The sequence below is a fragment of the Numenius arquata genome, chromosome 6 (genome assembly GCF_964106895.1).
Source record: "Numenius arquata chromosome 6, bNumArq3.hap1.1, whole genome shotgun sequence".
In the NCBI taxonomy this organism is placed as follows: Eukaryota; Metazoa; Chordata; class Aves; order Charadriiformes; family Scolopacidae; genus Numenius; species Numenius arquata.
This window is the reverse complement of record NC_133581.1, coordinates 38,073,041-38,087,206: the sequence shown is the minus strand read 5'-3', so window position 1 is coordinate 38,087,206 and position 14,166 is coordinate 38,073,041.

Sequence of the window (14,166 nt, the reverse complement as noted above, 5' to 3'; positions counted from 1 at the left end):
AGATTTTCATTCAAAAAAAAACAACTTTAAAAAACCAAACCAAAGCACCCCAAAACTCCAGAACCTCTTGGTTTATTGCCTAAACTATTTTTTGGTTTACAGCAGTTTTCAGCTGATGATTAGTTTTGGCCATTGTAGCTTGCAGCTGAAAAGTTAGCAAAAAACCCTTTCAGAATACATACGAGGAAATAGTTTCAGATGAGCTTTCCTTAAATAAGAGGAAATGGCTCAAAAACAACTCTCCGTATAAAGGATTGTCTATCCGTTTAAAACGTAATATTTTATCTACTTGTTTGTTTTTCAAAATAACATTTATACTAACACGGCTAATTATTAGTGGAAATTAGTGGTCATAAGCCAGACTTTTATTCATTCTAAAATGAGGAGAACTTGAAACTTTCAAGAACTGCTGAAAACAGCAAAACTAACATCCTAACTTTTAGGCCAGGGTAACAATTGTGACTATGGCGGATACAGAGGTATCCGAACGTGTCCCACTGTGGTAGAAATACAAGAGGAAACACCAATAAAGAGAGAGTAGTTTGGAAAATACTAAGTGTGTGTTTCTTACTCTTAAAAGAGATAAGAGCCATTCTGTCAATCATGTCGCATTCGGGTATGTAGGACTTTTTATCGTACATTAAGAATTTACACAGATTGCATCACAGAAATGCTTACTGGTTGTCTCTTCCATACTAAAACACAGCGCAACACTGACTGGGTTTTATGACTGTGTAGAAAAGTTTGAGAACAAAATCCAAGGGTGGCTGAAACTGAAATCCAACTGCTGTCATTTTTTTGTTTGTTTTGTTTTGTCTCAGTTCTGTTAAATAGTAGCCCTGGGTGAAATGGTACCGTGTTTGTCCTTGGAGCATCACCTTTGGCTGTGTTCTTACAGGGCCCTTCCAAAACACAGGAGGAGAATACTGCCGTGGCCAGCCAATAATGGCATGTGGGGCAAGAGACAAATTGAAAACCTCAGAAAAACATTCACTTCATGTTGGATCCAAAGAAAGATGTAGAGAATGGAAATATTTGGGGGTGGAAAAAAACCCACAAAATAAAGCAGAAAAAAAAAAATCTCTTTGGGTCACTTTCGTGACATTTTCCTTATCCAAAACAAAATAGCTTGCGTGTTTGTAAATTGTACAAAAGAATTGTTATAAAGTTTTATTGCCAAATGCCCACCAAAGCATTTCAGCAATCCTGAAAATTAATGAGCATTTCTGCATTTTTAACATATTTTCCCCATTTATTTGAGCTGAAAATATTCACAGAAGTTTACCTGCATTTTGCAGTTTTTAGGGGATCAGGATTTCATTTTATTCTTTTTGCAAAGATGTCATCAAATCCTACTCTTTAGCCTTGTATTCTAATAAGTGTTTGCAGCCTGTCCTCTGCCAACAAAGCCTGATGTAGTGTCTTGTATGAAAACAAAGGAATGCCCCAAATGGCTGAATTGTCTACTTAAAACTTTCTAAGACTAAACAAAGTCTATTGACTGAAAAACAGAACAAATCATAGCTGGGAATAATATAAATGAGCAGTGGTTTTCTTCATTTGGAAGATGCAACTACAAGTGACTGAATTGTGTCTAAGACTAGTGCATGTTTTTGAGGAAAATGCCATTGATTCTATTAGAGTTTTCTTAGCACTTTCTTCCCAGTTTGATGAGTTTAAGTATATTATATGTCTAATTACACGCAGAGGTTGACAGTCAGTGACAATCAACTAGTGCAATCCCATTGGCCGATTTTTTTTTTCACATTAAAAATGCATCAATATTTCAATGAAATCTAGTGGGACAAAATCAGGTAAATTTTTACAAATATGTTCACTCTTTTTGTATACCCAATAAACACTGTGAAATCCCATCCCCTAAATCTCAGCCTTATAATCACAAGGTCACATTTCTTCCTTTCTTCCAGCTTCAGACCCTCCTTAACCCTCATAAAAGTGGATACCTTAAACAAGTAGTCCATACTTGCAGGTGTAAGATCAAACTTCCATCAAAATTTTTAGAAAATATTGATAAAAATACCGCTCTTTTAATAGCAAAATTGGCAATTCTGCTAACTGCTAAGTTTCACTGGCAAGAATTAACTGAAATAAAGCTTGAACACATGGCATGTATCAACAACAATATAGTGTAATTGGAAATATGTGCTGAGCAAGGAATGTCCAGATTAAGTTAAAAAACTCCACATTTCTGCACAGCTTTTGTAATTGCAGTGCTCTTATTATCCTGGATGTATCTGACTGACTCATTCATTTCCATTAAATCAGGCATTAAAAATTTCTCATTTAATAGCAGAAACACCTCTTGAAATTTAAAAACAAATACCTTGATGCTAATTAGCAAGTAAACTTTGCTAGATAAATTGTTAGCAACTACACAGAAAGTTTGTAGATGAGAATTACCTAACTACATTTGTTTGCACATTCTACAAGGAATTAGATATTCATATTTAAATATAAAAATGTGTTACTTAGTAATCAGATCAAGTACTTCACAACTTCCTCAAATTTAGAAGTTTGCAGCATCCCATAAGGTCAATACATATTAATATCTACCTTTTATAGAATAAGCAAACAAGGCCAAAAAAAATCAGCTATAAACATAACTTCTGATAAGCTTTTCTCCCACATTGGTATCTTCTCTTTCTCTGCTTGACCCCACTTGGTATATTTTGGTTGGCAAGCTGGGTTTTTTGAGTGAAATAACTCGTCACTCAAGTTACAGGTAGGATGTAAGGAGCAGTGGCTGAGGTTCAGATCTCCTCCTGCCTCATTCCAAGGAAAAAAATAGGCCCCTGTCATTTGCCATAGTAGGTTTGAATTTTCCATGTGTTTGTATAATAAAGAACACACAGTTTTAACTAAGCAGGAGAGAGTAATTTATGAACATCTGGTGAAGATGCAGTCTGACCCTCATCAGTATCCCTGGAAACACACCCTTCTTCCCAAGGGAAATGCAGAAAACGTGTACCTCAATTAATAAAGCTCCTGATTAAGTGCTGTGAATAAAATGAAATATGCATGCAATTTCTCTTTTTTTAAGCTGCTTTTGGAAATCCCCAATATATCCTACCAATAGCCAGAGGAAGTTTCTACTATAATTTTTGGATAAAGAAGCTCTGATTTAAGACATATATACAGCTTTGTTTATGTCTTTATTTTGTAACAAAGCGTATTTGGGAAGAAGGCTGAATCATAGCACAAAGGTGAGTACTTACTGTTGATTTTACACTGCCTTTTACAAATGGCATCACCTTTTTCCTCTCTTCCTGGAGAAGGCATCATTCTCCTTTCATTGTGAAAATGACAGGGAAAGTAAGTTGTGACTCAGATGCCAGAGAAATCTGTTCTAAATATATCGCCGGAACAGTGCATATCAGTCTGAGATGTGGATGGATATGTCTCTTTCCCTCTCAAAATTCCTTGTAGTCTACAGTTTTTCAACAAAATTAATGGAGAAGTTCCCGCTAAGCATTTACAGCATCTTTCTTTTATGGTAATATTTTTTGACTGGGATATTGCTCCACCTAATTGACAATTAAGCAAAGAAACATTCCACAGGCCAGGGGTCTGGAGCACAAGTCTTACGAAGAGAGGCTGAGGGAGCTGGGGTTGTTCAGTCTGGGGAAGAGGAGACTGAGGGGAGACCTTATCGCTCTCTACAACTACCTGAAAGGAGGCTGTAGAGAGGCGGGGGTCGGTCTCTTCTCCCAAGTTACAGATGATAGGACAAGAGGCAATGGCCTCAAGTTACGCCAGGGGAAGTTCAGGTTAGATATTAGGAAATATTTCTTTACTGAAAGGGTTGTCAGGCATTGGAATGGGCTGCCCAGGGAGGTGGTTGAGGCACCATCCCTGGAGGTATTCAAGAGAGGAATTGACATGGTGCTTGGGAATATGAATTAGTGTTGGGTGGTGTGGTGGTGTGTGTGGTTTGTTTGTGGGTGTTGTGTGTTTTTTGTTTTTTGTGTGTGTGGTTTTGTTTGTTTTTTTTTTTTTTTTTTCCCATTGGTTGGACTAGATGATCTTAAAAGGTCCCTTCCAACCTAGGTGATTCTGTGATTCTGTGATTCTGTGACTAAGAAGTAGTCTCCATAGACTTACAAGTAAAAAGTTAAGTAGACCTACCCCGATGTACATTTGTAGCACAGCTGTCTCTGAGATCCGGTTGGTCCAAGCACTGTACAAACCCTGTATGAAATTTTAAAACCAATAGCTTCTAAGAAGAGCTCAAATTTCAAGTAATGAAGATGTCTCTGTCTCGATGTCTTCTACAAAAAAAAAAAAAGCTTAATGATTTGATCAAGTTCATCTAAGAGCTCTCTGGCAGCAAACTTTGATTTTTCCATTTCAAGTTTGGCTTCTTCAAGCACAAGATAGTACCCAATCTACCAGTAGCACAAGTGCAAATTTTACCCAGAAAGTATCCCAAATGTAGGATGACTCTTGTCCCTAATGAACAATTTCCTGAGCAGGGAGAGTAGGGGACAAGGGGAGAAATCAACCTGTTAATTAGATTAACGTTCCTACAGATAGTCAGAATCTGAAAGCAAACAACAGCCTTAAGTGTGACTACTTTGAAGTAATTTTCTTGCCTTTAGTGTGTTTGCTAAAGGTTACAGGAATCTCCAGGGCACAGCTCTTCTCTTTTTTTTTTTTAATGACGAGCTCAGTTCAGGGAATTAGCTATCAGTGGAGGGCTTGTTCTGCTCCTCTTTTTCATATACGGCATACCACTGCCTTCTGTGAGCAGTGTCAGTGATGCATGATGCTTGAATTAAATGTCACCTTGGCTGAGGCCATATGTCTCAGGCTAGACATTTAGAGATATAACCATCCCATTCACTTGTACAGTAAAAAAAGAGAAGATAGGTAGATTTGAATGACAGATTAATGTTAGAAAGTGAGTGCCGATTATCCTGGTCTTTATTGTCAAATCCCTAACTTTTCTGTTGAGCTTACTTACGAGAGGAGAGATACCGGGCCCAGTTCCAACCTTTTTCACACCAGTAAAGTCCATTTGTGGAATTTCAGCTGTCTAAATCTAGTGAGAGAATTATCTTCAGTTTTTTAACTTCAGTTATTTAGTGTTTACTTCTACCAAAACTATATTCTCAAGCACATCACTGTTATCAGTTATCTTGCAATCGCCAGACCTCCTTCAGTGCCATACAGCACATGCTGATTTCTCGCCAGATTAAGGGTTTCCTCTTCACTAGAGTGCTTGAAGGAGTGAATAGGTTAATTCATAACTTCTTGACAAGGAGCACTCTGCATGATTTAAGATCAAGGTCCTTGGAGGATGTAGTCCCTTAGATTCAGAGGCATATCTTTCTTCCATTGGGCAGGGGTGGGGGCTCAGAAAATACTAGCTCTGCAGTATTTTCCTACCCAAAGTTGCTTTCTGCATACTCTGAGTGTCTGTGAGGAAAGAAGAGGTAACAGTTCCCTGAAGCCTGAGGAGAGGGAAAGGTTCGAACCTCCCACCTTCAGGGTATGTGGGATGTGGTAGATAAGGGTTGGGCCCAGGCTTCCATGGCTGTTCCGTTGTGACATCTGCTGCTGGGGACCTGAAAGCATCTTTAAATCATCCTGGAATCCAGATTATGGTCACAGAGAAGAACAGATTCCAAAGGAGGCCTTTGAAAACTCCCCTTTAATTGGATGAAATGAGAAGATATTAGTTTAACCTTGATTTGCAGGTAGTCCTTGGATACTCCTTTGGCAAGTAAGACAATTTTAAAGCTGTATTGATGGCTACACCCAGCAGAAAGGTTAGATACTGCCCTGACGTATTGTAAGAACAAAAGCCTTTCACACCTCCTCGCTGGAAATGGAGGCCTACTTGAATGACTAAGGGTAATTTACCCTAGTTTGCCTCCGTCTATGACTAAATTTGTGTGAAACACGTTCCCTGAAAATCCCTGTACTCACTGCATTTTTCACTTTTACCTTTCTTATTTACTGCACCGTTTCAGTGACAGACAGGATGATTTCCAAGCGACACACTGAGGCAGCTGCTCTATGGAAATACAGGGCCTTACCCTGGGCCTGCACAAAGATGGCGCCTGGGGCTGCAGCAAAGGTCTGTGAGGAGCCCTCACCCTGCAGCTCCGTTAAACTCTGTGTGGGGGTAAGTACAGACACTTACTGACCGCTGCATCCTGATTTGTGGGTTTATTTAGAGCCAGAGGACAGTATCTTATTCGGATGACGAATGATAGAAAGACCAGTGAGAAAGAAGTGGAGACATTTCTGCACGTGCACAAAGGCCGACATACTATCCATAAATCATATCGCCTTTGTTCCTGGTGATACCTACCTATCACCATCAATATTAACCTAGTCCTCATTCTAGACTGTCTTTATACATCTAATGTGTTAGGACTACAAAGATGATGAGGGGCCTGGAGCATCTCTCTCTGCTGAGGAAAGGCTGAGGGACTTGGGTCTTTTTAGTCTGGAGAAGAGAAGGCTGAGGGGGGATCTGATCAACACCTATAAATACTTAAAGGGTGGGTGTCAGGAGGATGGGGCCAGTCTTTTTTCAGTGGTGCCCAGGGACAGGACAAGAGGAAACGGGCAGAAACTTGAACATAGGAAGTTCCATCTAAACATGAGGAGGAACTTCTTTCCTGTGAGGGTGGCAGAGCCCTGGAACAGGCTGCCCAGAGAGGTGGTGGAGTCTCCTTCTCTGGAGACATTCAAACCCTGCCTGGACACGTTCCTGTGGGACCTGCTCTGGGTGGACCTGCTCTGGCAGGGGGTTGGACTGGATGATCTCCGGAGGTCCTTTCCAACCCTATATCATTCTGTGGTTCTGCAGTTCTATGATCTCGGGTATTGCAGGGATGCTTGAGAGATGTACAGTTTGAGAGAGGTATTGAACTGCTATTTTTAATTTTTTTTTTTAATGATTTAAGACAAATAGAACAGCATACTTTTGGTGGTTTTTGTTTTAACAGCCATAGGAGGTGATAGAAAGAGAGATCCCTGATTTGAAAATGTTTGGAAAACTTTTAATCATCTTCCTCTGTGGGATCTAAAGCTTATTGCAAAAAGGGACTGTGGAGTTGCGTTACTATTTCTGTAACTATGGTATGTCAGTATTAATCACAAAGAGTAATAATTAATGGGGAGGAAGGCTCTGAGTACTGAAAAATTACAACCTTGCCTTAGACAGGGTAGTATGGCGCATATATATATATTTATATATGTATATAAAATAAGACATTTTAACACGCCCACCTTTTAATTCCACAATTAGATAATCCAAAATGTATGGGAGGTTCTCATGACAAATACTTCTCTTTCTTCTAATTTTCCTATTTCCTATCTTCCTTAGCTATCCAAGGATAAGTGCAACTGGACATGAGAATAGGAAAGAACAGTACATTTTCCCAGCATATTTATGTACTGCAGGAAATTTTCCCATATAAAAATAAATAACAAAATTAATATACCCATAAAGGCTTTGTGAAAAAACACAAATCAGGAAAAACCAATCTGCTCTGGTGTTACTGTTTTAAACCTGTGTGAAGTTCCCTCTAAAACTGGGAGAATTTTTAATTTCTTTTTCTGTATCACAATGCTACTTAAATGCCTGGGGGTTGAAATAAAGACCTTGTTCCCAGAACTGGCCATTGGTAACATACAGTCTGTGCCCAAAACCACAGGTTAAAATAATAGACTGGGTAAAAAAAAACTATTAGTATTCCTCTTTGACAGAAAAAAAATAATTTATCTGTCATCAGTCATAAACCCAGCAACAGAAACTGAACATAAGTCTTAGTGCTGTGATTCATTTTCCAGTCAGATAAAGAAAGAAATAAACTTGCAAATAAAGGCCTGAAAATAGTGAATTGTGTTACTTGCAGAAATCATACTTCTTCTGAGGAAACTGCTAGAAAAACAAATTTCAGTGTAACATCAAGGACTCTCTGAAATCAAAGAGTGTTTTTCCGTTTAGAAATCAGGATCTTTCTGTGGGTGGGTTAACATATGTATGGAAAGGAAAATATTTGGGCAAATGTTTGAGAATTTCTCAAACTACTTACTGTAGCTTTTTTCATTTATTCCTTTGGCACAGAGTTTAGTGCTCAAAGTTTCTTAAACTTCTGGAAGTTGATTCTTTAATGGTTGTTCTTCTTCCATTTGTATACGTTAACAGTACCACTGCTGTCAATTAGTACCAGGTACGTGGAGTAAGATATATTTCCAGCGCTGCCCAGCATGTTACAAAGGTTATTGTTAAAAAGCCAGCATTGATCCACTGTAATTGAATCTCAGATAATATTACCCCTGGATCAATGGCTGACATTTTAGTGACAGCCATAAAGCTCTAGCACACTGTTTGAGAAATACCTTGCTAACCACCTGTTCTGGACAAGGTATATCTCATACGCTACAGTAGTTACTTTTAGATAACAAAGATTTTTTTTTTTCATCTAATCACCGCACAGACCTTTAGAAGTATCAATACTATACGGAAAAGTGGCACTCAGTCTTACCACTGCTCAGAACATCTACAGTCCACCTAATTATGTCACTAAAAAACATTTTTGGAAGAAAAACTTAATGCTTTTAAGGGTGATTGGGGATGTTGATGGACAGAAGGCTGAATATGAGCCGGCAGCGTACAGCTATTTGGACTTACATAATTTATGGCAACAGTGTTGGAAACATCTAAAGATGATAGGTACTGGGGATAAGAGACCTGAGTAAGAGAACCACGCTTCAAATCCAACACAGCAATTCTTTAAATCTTCTACTGTGGTTATATTTTAAAGGGAACTCACTGATTTTATGGACATTAATAATTCTGGCATTTATAACCAGAGCACCTAAACAGGGTGATAAAATCTTATGCATCGCAGTATATCTACAGGTAAAGAGGTAAAGAGTGGTTAGTCAGGTGAAGCTAAATGACCTTGCATTAGAACATAAGATAGATTGGCAGTGATAGAAAGATAAGACTTGATAGTTCAATCACCTGATAAGGTACAAGAAATTATATATTTCAAGAGTTTATTAAAGCACTTAGATCTTTCATAATCTGTCAAGCTTAGCCACTGTGACTGGGAAAGTGAAGCAGCAAATCAAGACTCTTTGTTATCCATTCAGTTGCACCTGCATAAGATTTCATTTCATTTGTACCATCCCTTTACCACAGCAAGAAAACAAAGAAACAAACAAGCAAAAAAGCCAACAAGAACCGTGAAATAATTAGAGTCTCTCTGTAAGTAAGTAATGTTTGTGATTGTGACACTCCTTCTAACGCAACCAGCAGTCTTAAAATACAACTACAATTTGCATTTGGAATAAAAGTCAAAGCTGCAATAGGAAAGGCTGAAGCACTAGAGTAAGAGAGTTTTGGTGTTAAAGAGTGCCAGTGATCATTTTTCCTGTTTCCTATGGATAAATTTCCAGTTCTGGTAATTGAAATAATGATACTGTCTTTGTGTTTACCCACTTAATGGACCCCACAAGAGACAGGAATTATATGGTCATCTGCCTTGTTTTGTCAGAACAGATAGCAAAATATTCTTCAAGGCTCAACTATTATCTAGGCTAGAAAACAGAATGCAAAACACTTGCGCCCTTTTAGAAGTCATCACTGGCACCAGCTGAGGGACAGAACTAAAATAAAGATTTGAAATGTAACATCTGAGTCTCCCTCTCCGCCTGAAAATATACTAACTGATGAGATATGACACTGGTGTCTCCTAATATTGACTGAGGAGCAGTTTCCAGTAACAGTAATAGATTCATCTTGACAACATGTTATTCAATGTCAAAACCAAGCCCTTGGCTCTGTCTGGAGGGACCTTTCTGCTGTTTTGGGAAATCAGCACCAGAAAGAGAGTCAGGGTTAAAGTGGGTGTAAATGTGTTCAGTGGGCTCATTTGGGTGTTCTGCCTTGTTAATTCTCCAATTGCTTTGACAGGCTGGAACAGTTAGTCTCATGTGATGTGTAAAATCTCCGTGCACACAGCATCCACTAAATGTAGAGGAAAACTGGACACAGTACTGCAAGTGTGGTCCCACATGTGGTGAATAGAAGGGAGTAATCACTTCCTGCAAACTACAGTCTTGCAAACACTGCTGGTATGTGACTGGCCTTCTTTGTCTAACTCACGTCCAACTTGTTCTTCATGAGGACCTCCCTGCCCATTTCTGCACAGCTGGTTTCTAGCAACTCAGCATGTAGCCTGTTTTGTCGCTTGGGGTTATTCCATCTGAGGTACAGGACTCTGCATTTGCCTTTTTTGAACTTTACGTGGCTCCTGTCAGCCTACATCTCCAGTCTGTTGAGGTCTCTGAATAGCAGCCGTACACTCCAGTGTATCAACAGCTGTCCACGATTCATGGACTTGCTGAAGGTACATCCATCTCATCATCAAGATGAGTAAAAAAGATGATAAATACTCTCAGCTCCAGTACAGACCCCCGAGGAATGCCAGTAATAATGAACTACCAGCTGGTAGGGGAAGTAGCTGACATAACAAGCAGAGAATCAATCCATAGTTCCTGGTAAAATGTGCGGATTTTGCCAATAGAAATCTCTTGAAGTTCACCAAGGAACAGTGCAAAATTATGTATTCAGGCTGACCCCTTGCATCTCTGCAGGCTGGGAACCAACTGGCCCTGCTGTAAAAGGCCCTACTGGAATTTGCTGAGGAGACCAGCCTCCAGAGCAGGTAACTCTGCACTGGGGGAAGGAATCGCGGCAAAAAGGATCAGCAAGGAGCTGTTTTTGAGGACTTTTTGAAGCCGGGCAGAGCGGCTGGTCTGTGCCGGGAGCTGGTAGCTGATGGGCGGCTGCTGAGGCAGCCTGGCCGGAGCCAGTGCCCCTGGCAGCAGATTTAAACGAGGCTCCGGAGCGCTAATGGTCCTGGAAAACAGGGGAGGTCCCAGCTGACTGGCGTCTAGCAAATGTGACACCCATCCACAAGAAGAGTCAGAAGGATGATCCAGGAAACTACAGGCCTGTCAGTCTGACCTCGGTGCCTGGAAAGGTCATGGAACATCTTCATCAATGATCTGGACAGGGGGATCAAGTGCACCCTCAGTAAGTTTGCAGATGACACCAAGTTAGGTGGGACTGTCAACCTGCTTGAGGCTAGAAAAGCTTTGCAGAGAGACCCGGACAGGCTGGATGGATGGGCTGAGACCAATGGGATGAGGTTCAACAAGGCAAAGTGCTGGGTCCTGCCCTTGGGTCACACCAACCCCATGCAGCGCTACAGGCTTGAGGCAGAGTGGCTGGAGCTGCCTGGCAGAAAAGGACCTGGGGGTGTTGGTTGACTGTGGTTTGAACATGAACCAGCAGTGTGCCCAGGTGGCCAAGGAGGCCAACAGCATCCTGGCCTGTGTCAGGAACAGCGTGGTGAGTAGGACTTGGGAGGTGATCGTCCCCCTGTACTGGGCAATGGTGAGGCCCCACCTCGAGTGCTGTGTCCAGTTTTACCACAAAAAAGACACTGAGGTGCTGGAGCGGGTCCAGAGAGGAGCAACGAAGCTGGTGAGGGGTCTGGAGAGTAAGTCTTATGAGGAAGGACTGAGGGAGCTGGGATTGTTTAGCCTGGAGAAAAGGAGGCTGAGGGGAGACCTTCTTGCTCTCTACAACTCCCTGAAAGGAGGGTGTAGAGAAGTGGGGATTGGTGTCTTCTCCCAAGGAACAGGCGATGGGACAAGAGGAAATGGCCTCAAGTTGTGCCAGGGGAGGTTCAGGTTGGATATTAGGAAAAATTTTTTCACAGAAAGGGTTATGAAGCCTTGGAATGGGCTGCCCAGGGAAGTGGTTGAGGCACCATCCCTGGAGGTTTTCAGAAGACGGGTTGACATAGTGCTTAGAGACATAGTTTAGTAATGGCGGGGGCGGTGTGTATGGTTTTCTTTTGGTTTTTTTTAATCAGAGTTAGGTTGATGGTTGGACTAGATGATCTTAAAGGTCCCTTCCATCCTAGACTATTCTATGATTCTAAGAAAAAGGCAGATTTCTTTGCTCATCACATCTAATCTTTGTTGTCACAGACAACCATGTAATGACTATATCTGGCAGATTTGCCGCCTTTGTTAGCGAAGATGCTGTCTACACTGAAATTCTCACAGATATAGTATTGGGTTCTTCATGATCACTGAGGGGGGAGTGCTCTTCATAGAATGTAATACTCCATTCTAAAGACTCTGTGTGCCTCCTAACTCAGATGGATTTGCTTTCTGTTCCTGCATAGATAGAAAAGCATTCTAATTAAATATTTGGGGGATAATTGCATTTGGTTAATTCATAGTGCATTTGGTTTCACAAAGGTTTCCCCTGTTTGTTCCAGAAAAACGGGTTCCTTTTGCAGATAGTCAGTGGTTACTTGCTCCTTCTCTGCTTTCCGAAGAGACGTTTCAGTACCTTGTAAAGCCGTTAATTCTTCCACAGTCTCCAGGCATTTGTAAAAAGCAAAGTCTCACAGACTTATGCTGGAGCTCAACGTGAACACTACACCCAGATTCAAGACAAACTCACAGTTGAGAAGAATAACGATCTTAGTCCTGGGCTGACCTTCACAAATGACTTTTCTATTTTAGTATTCAACAGCAACAGAACCCCTGTGCTGAATACCATTGTCTTGGAAACCATTCAAGTTCTACATTTTTCATCTGAGATTCAGTATTGTCATATCTCCTTTTGTATGAAAATCTAGTGACTTAGTTAAATGACTTAGTGCCACAAAGTATGTCAATGTAAAAAGTTTAGCTTTATACAAATATAACAGGTTGGGTTTTTTTTAACTGCAGGGACCAAAGAGCCTATGATATTTGCCACACAGCAATCCAACAATTCCAGTTCTTTATTTAAATGAAAGTAAAAATAAAACATCACGTTTGAATTTTGCGTGACACTTAGGTTTTCCAATGACAGATACAATGAGAAAATAGAGAGACAAAAAAGACTATTTTGCTAGCAATTACCCAACCAGGCATTATTGCCTGTCATACGAACGCACCATGTTTACCGACTTGATTTAAGTTTAAAATAAAACAGAAGGAGAGGGAAGCATTTTTGAAAAATAAAGCAAAAATAATATGCAGTTCTCCCTCTCATCCCTTGATGTGTACTTACTTACCCCCCAAAACTGGGAAAATACATGAGAAAAAAAATAATCTAACAACATCTTAGGCAAAGAATCTCAAGAGGGTGACTAATCACCTCTCTTGCTGTGCTTGTGTCCTTCAGGTATTTGCTACAGAGAGGTGATAAGTAACTAGAATACAGGGCTAATAAAACCTGTGTTATTTAATCTGTAATGCGATTCTCCTTTCCAGGGCATGTTTTCTTAGAAGATTGATTAGTCTATTTATTGTGCAAGCTTGGAAAATGCAAAATGATTAGACACAGCAATTTTTTTAAATCCCATTCTTTACATCAACTGTGGCATAGGCCCCTTGGTATTGCCTATACCACTATGAAAGGTAAAGTTCAGCCACCAGCATCAAAAAAAAAAATCTTGAAGGGCGATTTGACTGCATTATAATGAGGGCTGGGAAAAGAATAAAGCTTTCTACTTTCACAGTGACTCACAAAGTTTACAAAGAAAGTTCTACATGAGGAAAAAAAGGTCGCTTAACGCACAGAATGTTGCCAGGTAGATCAACTACAACTCCCGTCGGGTCCCAGCCTGCTCAAACTGAAGAGTGGCAAAACTCTGATTAACTTCATGGTGTTTCAGTATGAACTCACACAGATCCAAAAAACTGCTGACACTGTACCTCTGAGAATACTGAGCAGTGCGTGTTGTTGGGAATATGCAGGAAATGCGTAAACTGTGTATCTGAGACTGGAATTTCTCTGAAGCAGCAACTTAAAACACTGGGGACTACCTTCTTAAATTTTGCCCAATATGATTTTCACAGGTGCAGGAGTACTTATTCTTGACTCAAGCCAGGGTTGTGTTTTCTCCTCACACCTGAGGATCATACTGGGGTCTGACTCTCAATATCTTTTTCACAAAGTGGGAATCCTGCTAAGCCGTATCTGGAATGATAAGGCAAACAAACACACTCTTCTCTGGAAACCAGATTCAAATTCACGGAATCACGGAATTGTCAGAGTTGGAAGGGACCTCTAGAGATCATCTAGTCCAACTCCCCTGC